Raw genomic sequence first — 10,364 nt, 5'->3', positions numbered from 1 at the left:
GACTTTACACACATTTTCAATTTGAGGGTTTACTTATTTGGCCAACTATGATCACTATTTCAACTTTCTGAGGTGAAAACAAACAATGTAGCGTTTCATGCAGATTTGGTTAAGTGGTACCAAAAATACAAATTTAGTCCAAATTGTTTACTAATTTTACAGCAGTGATAAAATTAAAAAAGAGTTTAATATGTTTAATGTGCAGTGTTGCTGTTTATGGATTCAACTCTTCAACTCTATGGTCAGCGTGATGGACCAATGTGCTGTAAATGGACTGGTGCTTCTGTTCAGCAGAACTGAGATCAGGATGACAGAACTGAGATCATTAAAGGTGGTGACGGCAGTGTCCAAACACATGGACTTGGCAAAAAGCCAGTGCGGACGATTTCAACAAACACCTCTCTCCTGCTGCCTCTGTTTCTCTCCATAGTTCAAAGACACTGAGATCCTACAGACTCTAACCTGCTGGTGTGAACGACTGTTCGGCTCCCTCTGCAACCCTAGCAGCAACCGCTGCCCAGTTTCAGCTACGATCGGGTCCAGCTCCCACTGTGACTCTCAACAAGTGGAAGATGAATGAATTTAATAGATTGCGCAGGTAAATCACATTGTACATATGAATATCATTACACTTATTAAATATTGTACTGTAAAAATGATAGATTATATAGTATTATATTATAGGTTTTGGGGTGGGGGGCGATTGTGCAGTAGCACCCAAGAACAGACGGTTTGATGGCTGCATGTCAGTCGGACTGCAGATATACATCCAGCCTAACAGGCTCAGCTCTCTGCTCTGCTGTTGCATCAGCCCATTCTTCAGCCTGCTTCTATTTCTTATCCCCCAAATCCCACTTGAAGCATCATCTTTAGTCTTTTGGCAATTAAAAATGATGTACTGCAGTTTGAGGTGGTTAAGTTCTTCCCTCTAGCTTGGCGGCGGCTGTCATTGGGCTTCTCGCTTTGTCACTGCGAGGCCTGGTGGTTTGTGAGGTAAAGCTCTCCGAGGGTGATTTATACTGCACAGATGTTCTGGGATGAGCAGCTTTCCTGTTGGGAAGTAAAGTGCGTGTCTGTGCGATGAGTGTGACGCTATTAGCTCTGATACAGAGTCGTCCAAAGGGGACTTCAGGCAAGGGGAAACACTCACAGCCCTGTGGCACCGCACTGCAAATAAAAAGACTGATTTCCCCCTGTCGTCCTGAAGCGCTGACGACTTAAGTCAAAACTGGCAGCATTTTTGTTGGTTATTCCCTGACACCGAGGTTCCTGATATTCTCATCTAACTTGATTTAGAAGAGGATGGGTTTAATTATCGTTAATCAACATTAAATCACACTCTTATAAAATGTCAGAATTTGGGCTTCTTTGATCCAAATTTTGTTGTTTCTTGTTTTCTTTTTAAACTGGAGTAAATGAAGCCAAATTCTCTATCAACTTTTATCTATTTTTCCTATGTGTTAGGTATTTCAGGATGGTTTCTACACTCGTTTGATTTACAGTATGGAGAAAATATTAAAGGCTAAAATTGGCCCTAACAACCCCAGTTCCCCAGCGTGTGATATATTTATTTTTCACAGTCCATTTCATGTAAAAACAAAAAGGGCCAATTGTTTTTGGAAGAGATCGGTTCAGACTCATCCAAGAAGCCAAACACTCTTCACATCTTCAAACATGAAAGGTGGAAAATGTCCATCCGTATCCATCCACGCCATAAAGAAACGACACAGAAGAACAGAGGGAACATTTTGAAGAGCAGGAGGAAAGGATGAGGGAGAAGAATGTGAAGAGAGAGAGAGGAGGAAGGGGGACAAGAAGAAGGAGAACCTGGAGAATGAGTGGTGGTTAGAAGATAAGGAGTTAGGAAGGACATGAGCAAGCACGAAAAAAATAGGAACTGGCAGACGAAGATGGAGTCAAAGTAGGAGCAGCCTGAAGAGATCAAGATTGGTTGAGAAGAAGGGGAAATAAGGAAGGAGGAAATACTAATATAGGATAGATGAAGAAGAATATAGACATGTTACAGTTTGAGGTGAAGTGGAAACAGAAGGAGGGGAGAAGAACAGGAATAAATAGAGATGAGTGGAGGAAGTGAAGGAGTGGAGAAAGTGGAACATAGAGGAACATAAAGAGAAAGGAAGAAGAGAAAGATGAAGGAAACTAGAATAGGAGAAAACAGAAGGAGGCAGGTAAAGGACAAGGAGGTAAAAACGGAGAAGAAGCAGAAGTAGAGTAATAAAAAAATGTAACCAATTGTACTTTTTTTCTCTCTTATTTTTTATGTTTTATCTTTAAACATAAGCTTTTGGGTTTGTCACGCCTCTGTGTGTCATTCGTCTCTAATCAGGGGACAGACTCAGTCTTTGGCAGCTGCGCCAGCATTAACTGTTGGCCACTTATCAGCAAGTATCATTTAAATGTTTGGCAACCGCTGCTTTGCCGCTTTTGTTTTGGTGATTGTTGTTGTTTGGTTAAAAAATGCACAATCCACAGTAATAACCTGGGACGGAAAGTCACATTTGAAAAGAAGGAGCGTTCGAGCACTGACGACAAGGAGACGTCAGAGGAGTCAGTGAGGCCGCTGTTCAAGTCCTGACCATTATTTTTTATTTCCTTTTCAAACGGTTGCGTTTTTAAAGTCTTTAACATGCGTGAAAATGTGAAACTTTGCTTGAAATGAGATCAAATTGAGTTTGGTCTGTTAGACACACACATAAAACAATGGCTTGACAACAGCCTTTGAATTAATAACCTTGGAAAATTGTTTTTTCCCCTATTAAACCACTAACGTTAGGCATATGTAACAGGTCTGCACAAGCAGAAAAGCCTTTCAGATTTCCAACATAATGAACATTTGAGTTATACGTTTTTACATTTTTCTTGACATCAATTGTATTCATCAGTTGGATTAGTTACAAATAAAAACAGGTGTGAAACACTGCGAGGCTCTGTCTTTCTTTCTGTGCAGCTCAGAAGATACTCTGTAAAACATTCACTGATCGTAACAATGCTTAAAAAACTACACTGGTGACCTGGTGTCTGCTGAACAACATCAAACTCAGGTCTTTAAAACAACTTGAGGACCTTAAAGAGAACCCAGCCCCAGCCTGATCCCAGTTTACAGGACCCTCCTAACAGTGTGCTCTCCATTCTGCTCTGCTGAACAATCATCACTGACCATGTAGACAATGCACTTTGCCGTCAAAAACCTATGGCCTATTGCAGTGCTTTTCAAAGTGGGGGCCTCCACGGGGCCCAAGGGGAAAAGATAAGACTAAAACAAAAAAGAAAAACTTTTTTTTATAACAACTTGTCCTGCGCTGTACAACCTGTAAACTGCCGTAACAGATTCTTAAGTTTCTGAAGGTACTTGAACGCACCTTGTTTCAACTTTAGCATGCCAACCTAAATAATCTGTGTAGACCTGGTGATTTATTATTTTAGTGGGAATATATTCAGTGCAGAAAGCATGTTTGTCCATGTCCCAGACTAGGGGGTCACAGACTAGAAGCTAACGCTGTTCTGGGGGGTCTCTGTCTGGTGGCCAAAGGCTTAGACTTCCAATGTGTATTGACCAAGCATGGAAACAGTTTCAAGTTGCTCAAGTGCAGCCCACTACTCCAGTGTGTCTGGTTCTAATCACTTGGTATTTTCATGGGTGGGTAAATTCAGTATTTTCTCTGAAAAGATAAATAGAGTACTGAAAAATACTGCAGCACATTCCATTTAATATTTCATTATGTATCTGTTTGTTAGTGACTGGACTATTGAATGGCGCTGCTAACGTGTACAGAGAAGTGCTGAGGCTCAAACAGCACTACCTTTAGGTGTGGCTAATATTCGTTCCTTATTTTTTTTCAAATTATGTTTCAATGTTTTCATATGACTGTAATGGAGCACAGACTGAAGGTCATGATGAATAACCACGTGTTTAAAAACATGACCTGACTTCACTGTCCTGTTCCAGACAGCGTCTGCAGCCTCAGCAGGTGGGAACAAACAACTCATATGGAGGACATGATGCAGGGCCTCTCCCTGCTAATGAGGCTTTTCCTGGGTTTAAATGAAGACATTCGAATGACAGAAAACAGGCTGGCAGTTAGTGGCTGCAGAGTAGAAAGAATGGGAACGGGGAGAAAAACAGCGAGATATGGTAATTTCACTGTAAACAAATGAGATTATTGTTTAAACAGTACTGGTTTTATGGCCTTTGGTTTTTGGTTTGGTGACATCAGCAGCGATCTTCTGGAGATTAATGCTGTTTTGGTTACATAACTGTCTGCTCCATGCTGAGGGCCAATTAGACCAGACTCTGATGTCACAGAGGGCAGGAGAGGATCCGGGATAAATTTAGATCAGAGGCAAAAACACATCTTCTTTTTGTATTTTCTTTGGTCAGCGGTTTTAAATAATTTCCACTTGTACACTGGCTGTGACCTCACTCTGTCTAAAAATGGACTAATGTGAGTGAAACAAGCCTTTTGTGCTGCTGTTCACCATATTGATCCAAATATAATACGACTGACCCTGACAGTTATACAAAAACCATACAGAACTAAATTAGCGTCAATGAGCACAAACAGAACTATTTTAATACCTTTGACCTGTACATGCATAAAGACATTTAAATAGGTTTTGACCCTGGTGTAAGGGTTTAAGGGCTCAAAATTGCATTGTTTACAATTTGGAATCATTTTTACTTTATCACCCATACAGCACCACTGTGTGGTTGAGCAACAGTTTGAACTACTGATTTTACAGTCTTTAGGAGTGACAAGAATGAACAGGATCAGGAATGAGGTCATTAGAGGAACAACACAGACAGGAAGGTTTGGAGAAAAGGCTAGAGAAGCCAGATTGAGATGGTTTGGACATGTGCAGAGGAGGGACAGTGGATACATTGGGAGAAGAATGTTAGAGATGGAGCTACCAGGTAGGAGATAGAGAGGACGGCCAAAGAGGAGATATATGGATGTAATGAGGGAGGACATGCAGATAGTTGGAGTCAGAGTAGAAGATGCAGAGAACAGGGAGAGATGGAAATCAATGATTTGCTGTGGCAACCCCTGAAAAAAAAGGGACAAAGCCGAAAGAAAAAGAAGCCAGAAATATGTATTTATTGATTTGAATTATTTGAACTCTTGTCCCTACGCTGCATACAGCAGTGGAAGCAGTGACCCTCAGCTTGTTTGAGAGCCCTGGTTCAGATCAGACCAAATTGAAATTTTCTTTTTTGTTAACCCACAGTACGTCTCACGTGTCTTCTAATATGCAGGTTACGTTTTCTTCTCAGGTGCGGTTTCCCTGTTTGTAAATTCCCAGGTGCTTGGAGGATTTCCAAGAACCCCTGACATCATTCCTGTAATTGCAACTGCACGTGCACATCATACAGGGAGCCCCTACACATATGTGGTTCCTGGGTCGAGGTTGTATCTCTTTCTAGATATGAGAAACACATTTGAAGGATGTTTCCGTGAGCTCAGAGATTCTCTGGGTGTTGACAACAACACCAGAGGTTCAGGGATCGAGACTCAATCAGGAGGTTATGGAGCTAGAAACTTGTCCTGAGAGATCTTGCATGAAAACAGATGTTTCTTGGCTCTGTATCCTAACTTATAGGATGATTGTATTATTTATAACCTCAACGCAATCATCAGAAGAGTTTACCTTCCTGTTATCTTTGCCTATAAACTTTTAGATTAACTGCTTGTGTGGCTATGATTTTAAGCTGAAGGATTGATGGGATTAGGTTGGATGTCTCGGAAGTAAAAGTTAAAGGGAGAAGATTAAGGGTTGACAGAGACACACAGTGCGTGTGCCAGATAAAGGATATCAGAGATGGAGCTGCCAGGCAGGAGGAACAGAGGAAGACCCAGAGAAGATGAATGGATGTAGGGAAGGAGGATGTGAAGAGAGCATGCGTAGCAGTGGAGGAGAAAAGTGAAATGGAGGCAGATCATCCGCTGTGACAACCCTCTAAAGGAAGCAGATGATAAAGGATAAAAAAGAAGAAGACTAAAAAGGAAAGTATGAAAGTAAGGTGGGGAAAAAATAAAAGAAGGAATGTGAAGAGAATAAAGGAGAAGGAGAAGAAGGAGCAGAATGAGCAGGACAAAAAGGAGAGGATTGAGAAGAAGGTAAGGAAAAATGAAGAAGAAGTGGAGGAAGAGAAAAAGATTTAGGAGATGAAGGAATGAGAAGAAGAAACAGGGAGATGGAGGAGTAGAAAATGGAGAAGAAAAGTTCAAAGAGTGGAGGAATTTGGAGAAGAAGTCAGATGAGAAGAGGGACAGAAAATAGAAAGGTAAGAAAGGAAAATGTGTAGAAATAGAGGAAAGGAAAAAGACAAAATATGAAAACAAACATTTAGATCTTGAGAAATGAAGAAAAAAACAGAAAAATGAGAAAGAAGGCAAATAAAACACAAAGGATGGATAAGGTAGAGTGAGGAGAGTGAGATGAAGACAGGTGATCCACTATGGTGCCCCCGATGCAGCAGCTGGAAGCAGAAGCACCAGCGAGGGGCATGACCTTAAATGCCTTTTGCCAGGTCTTCAACAACCAGAATCATGTGATCTTACTTTAGCTTAACGTTCTGTAAATTTGTTTGACATCAGCGTTAATGACCTGACGAAAAAGCTGACATTTTGGCTCAGTATTTAGATTTTTTGTTACTTGTTGAAAGACACATGTGTTGCTCTAAGTCGCAGAAGACAATGCAGCTTTCAAAAGTATGTGTTTTTGATGCGAAGTGTTGAGTTTTCTTCATGTTTTTTCAGCACAGCTCTTTTCTGCAGTTCAACATTTGGAGGACTTAGTCGCAGTTGCCACTGGTACAGATGACGTTGGTGTGGTTGACCCCCACTTGGCCGCACACTGGCTACAGTCCTTCCCGGGCCAAGATAGCAGATATTAGGCCTGTCACAACATCTGGTACTTAATGATATCAGACATGGAAAATTATAACATGACCCACAACAAAGAGTCAAACTGGCTGGCAGTTATGAGAACACTGACACTGATCCGGAGGAATGTGTATCAGTGATGTCAAAAACAACTTCAGACGGGCTGCGGAACACGAACACACCACTGATTTCTGTGGGTTACATCCTGCACCGAATCTAACAAATGATGGGGCGTGATTGGTCCGGGCATGTGCAGGCCATCATCTTCGGAACGTCCTTGAATATCACACCTTTTCAAATGTCAGCCTTCTGGAGCCCACGCACCAGAATCACATGTTGCCATCATATGGTACTGCAAAGCACACACGTGAGGCCGATCAAAATGATTCATCAGATTAGTAATCATGATAAAAACACATGACTTCCCTGATGGAAAACATTCACTGTTTCAGCTTTAATCATGGATCATACCTAATGAGTTCATTGACCAAGTACGAGAGGACGTCCAAGGAATAAGACGACTAGAGACAACTCAACCTACAGTGAGGACACTTCTCCATGTCTACTTTAACAAACAGTCAGTGATGCTGTCATCTTCCGGGTGAACTCTGTGTGATCACCATCTCACTTATAATCAATATACAATCTACAATTGTAGAGATTGTATCTGTCTGTTCTACACAGTACAGTCCAGTAGTTATCGGGCTATGGTACAGTTTACTGATCACTTTGTGCACTTAAGCTCTCTCCAGTGGAACACAATGGTAAAGTATCATTCATTCAATTCTCACTTATTTTTTCTGCCTGTTTTGTCAACCTGCTTTCTGTCAGAAACCAGACTAAAGTGACAAAGAAACTCAACACTGCTGCAAAAATAATATGTCTTCCTGCAGCCAACATCAAGGAACTGCCATTGCATTCCTCTACAGCAGACCCCACTGAGGGTGAATGTAAAACAGTCTTGGTAAGTTGTTTTGTCTCCTTTTCTTGTTTTGTTTCCTGAACAGTGCTGTGAAAAAGAATATCCCCTTTGGGACAATATGCTGGAAGTCAAAGTCGAAAAAGGTCTGATCATTTTATAAGAAATACATTCTCATCCCTCATATTCTGTGCTCTGATTTTGTGCTGTTTAGATTATTTGTACCCACAGAATCTTACAGTAACTGATATTGATAAAATGGCTAAAAAAACAATGGTTAGTCCAAGCACGTGCTAAAATAAGGAATACACACCTCAACTGGAATGCAGTGCATTTTTAAAGATGACATCATTTCCAGCCACAACTTCAAATTATCCAAGGCAAATGGAAAACATTCCAGAGTCCTGTTGTTTGCAAACATTGCAGGACACAATCACCGACACCTGTGAAGTGCTGTTAGCATTCTAAAGGTTAGAGGCTAATTCAAATGTACAGAACTGTTCGACAAAACATTCAAACTTCCATGTATCCAGTAGTTGCTCATTCCTTTGCAGGGTCAGGAGGGGCACTGGAACAACACCTATAGTAATTTACAGTGTCTCATCAACAAAACAAAATCTCCATACAGAAAGATCGACCTGGCATTTAACTAGCAACCCAGAGAACTTCTTACTGTGAAGCATGCTCTCTAAAAACATTTTCCCACTGTTTGACCAACATACAAACATTTATGATGCAAGTCTAACTCCAATATACAAGAAATAACAGTGATCCACTAGGGGACGACTCTACTGGCTGCTATCTGTCCAATGCAATGAAAAAAATACACACTTAAACAAGTCAGTAAATATAAAATGCAGACATTTCAATATGGTTTGCAAAAAAAAAAACATTTCATATGTAGAAACATTTTTTATGGTTTGATTGAATTGGGTTCAAATGTTTATAGCTGACCTGCAGCACCTTGGAAAATAGAATATATGTCAACCATTTTTATAATGGAGTGGGACTTCTGCTCCTTTCTGCTCATGTATAATGTTTTAGGGGAATGTTGGATCGTTATCAGAGCATTTTTAATCAAATATTGTGATCTAGTCCATCTTCCAACCACAAATAGCAACATCTCTGACAGCTTGTTTAAACTGTGGTGGGCCCAGAGGCAGTGGCTCTTTCAGTAACCATATTATTTTCATCTGGGCCTGTTTCGTCTTCATTTTGTTCCAGTAGAAACATTTCATACATAAACAACATGTTTTATGAAGAGGCTAGCCAGTTAGCATAGCTGTTGGCAAAAAGGGCTGCCAAATACTGCTGTGGGTTCAGAGAGGAGGAAGTGGTGGGTTTTAAAAGACCTCACAGAGGTTACCTATAGATGGAAGCGTTGTAACTATGATATAACAACACCTTTTTTTTTTTTTTTTACTTTTTTTTAAAACAGGTAGTGTCCTTTGCACATCTGTTCTTTCCCCTCCTACTTCGCATTTTCCTTAGGTGGCTCAGAGTTATTTTTCTTTTCATTTTTTATCTTTTTTTTTTTTTGCTATCTTGACTTCTGTTTTTCACCATTCCTGGCAACAGTTGGTTATCTTTAGTATAATTTTACCCCATTTTAGCTATTGCAGACCTCCCTTTAGTCATGTTTTTGGCTGCGCCCCACCCTTTGAAAAATCGCAGGCACCACTGCCTTATAAAGTGTGTACCAAATGAGATTCCATCCATTTCTCTGTGGTAAGAAAACTAACTTGTTGAACCAGACACAATTCATCTTAATCCATTACAGTGAAAATGTAGTCCAATTTTTTTTAAATCCATCATGCTTAGACTTGCAGCTGACATATACTTGAAAAAAACAATGCTGTCAGTGCAGGGCTATGGCAGAAAATCACCAAACATGGAAATCAAGGAGAAATCTAGGAAGCTTGGATCTTCTTTTGCTTTGACAAGTGAGGAGTTTGTCTGTAACACAATTTGGAGTTTCCTCAAATGCACTTTCAAAGATTTTTTTCAGCTAAATCTTCCCCAGCTTGGAAGTGCATTACCATGCATCAGTTTAGAAAATGAAGCCAAATGTTAACTGTGATTTACATCAACTAAACTTTCCTTGGTTTGCTGAAATTAATGGGAAACAGAGGCTGCCCCAGGCCGAGACATCCATTTAAAAGTGACCAGATGGAGAGAAAATATTAACTGCTCTTTGGTAATGGGCTAAAACAAGTAAAACGGCTACTGCACTGGTTGAAAACTGCAGGGAAAATGCTTAAGATAATTTGGCGGTTGTGTGTCCATATGTATATACCCTCTTGGGTATTGTGACCACCTGCAATGCTGGTGTGAGGTCTGATATTTATGGCTTCTTGGATTTTGTGAAATTAACCATTATGTCAGTTTTTTGAGAGATACACAGGTCTACCACCAGGGTGTAAGAGCTCTTTGTAATGAGGGTTACCAGTTTAATGAACAACTAAGGTAGTATGTAAGCAGGATGTGAAACGTACATAAATAGTTAAATGTTAATATAGCCTTAAAAATTTTAAATATTG

The sequence above is a fragment of the Cynoglossus semilaevis genome, chromosome 16, assembly GCF_000523025.1.
Source record: "Cynoglossus semilaevis isolate Cse_v1.0 chromosome 16, Cse_v1.0, whole genome shotgun sequence".
In the NCBI taxonomy this organism is placed as follows: Eukaryota; Metazoa; Chordata; class Actinopteri; order Pleuronectiformes; family Cynoglossidae; genus Cynoglossus; species Cynoglossus semilaevis.
Note: the sequence above shows the minus strand (reverse complement) of the source record.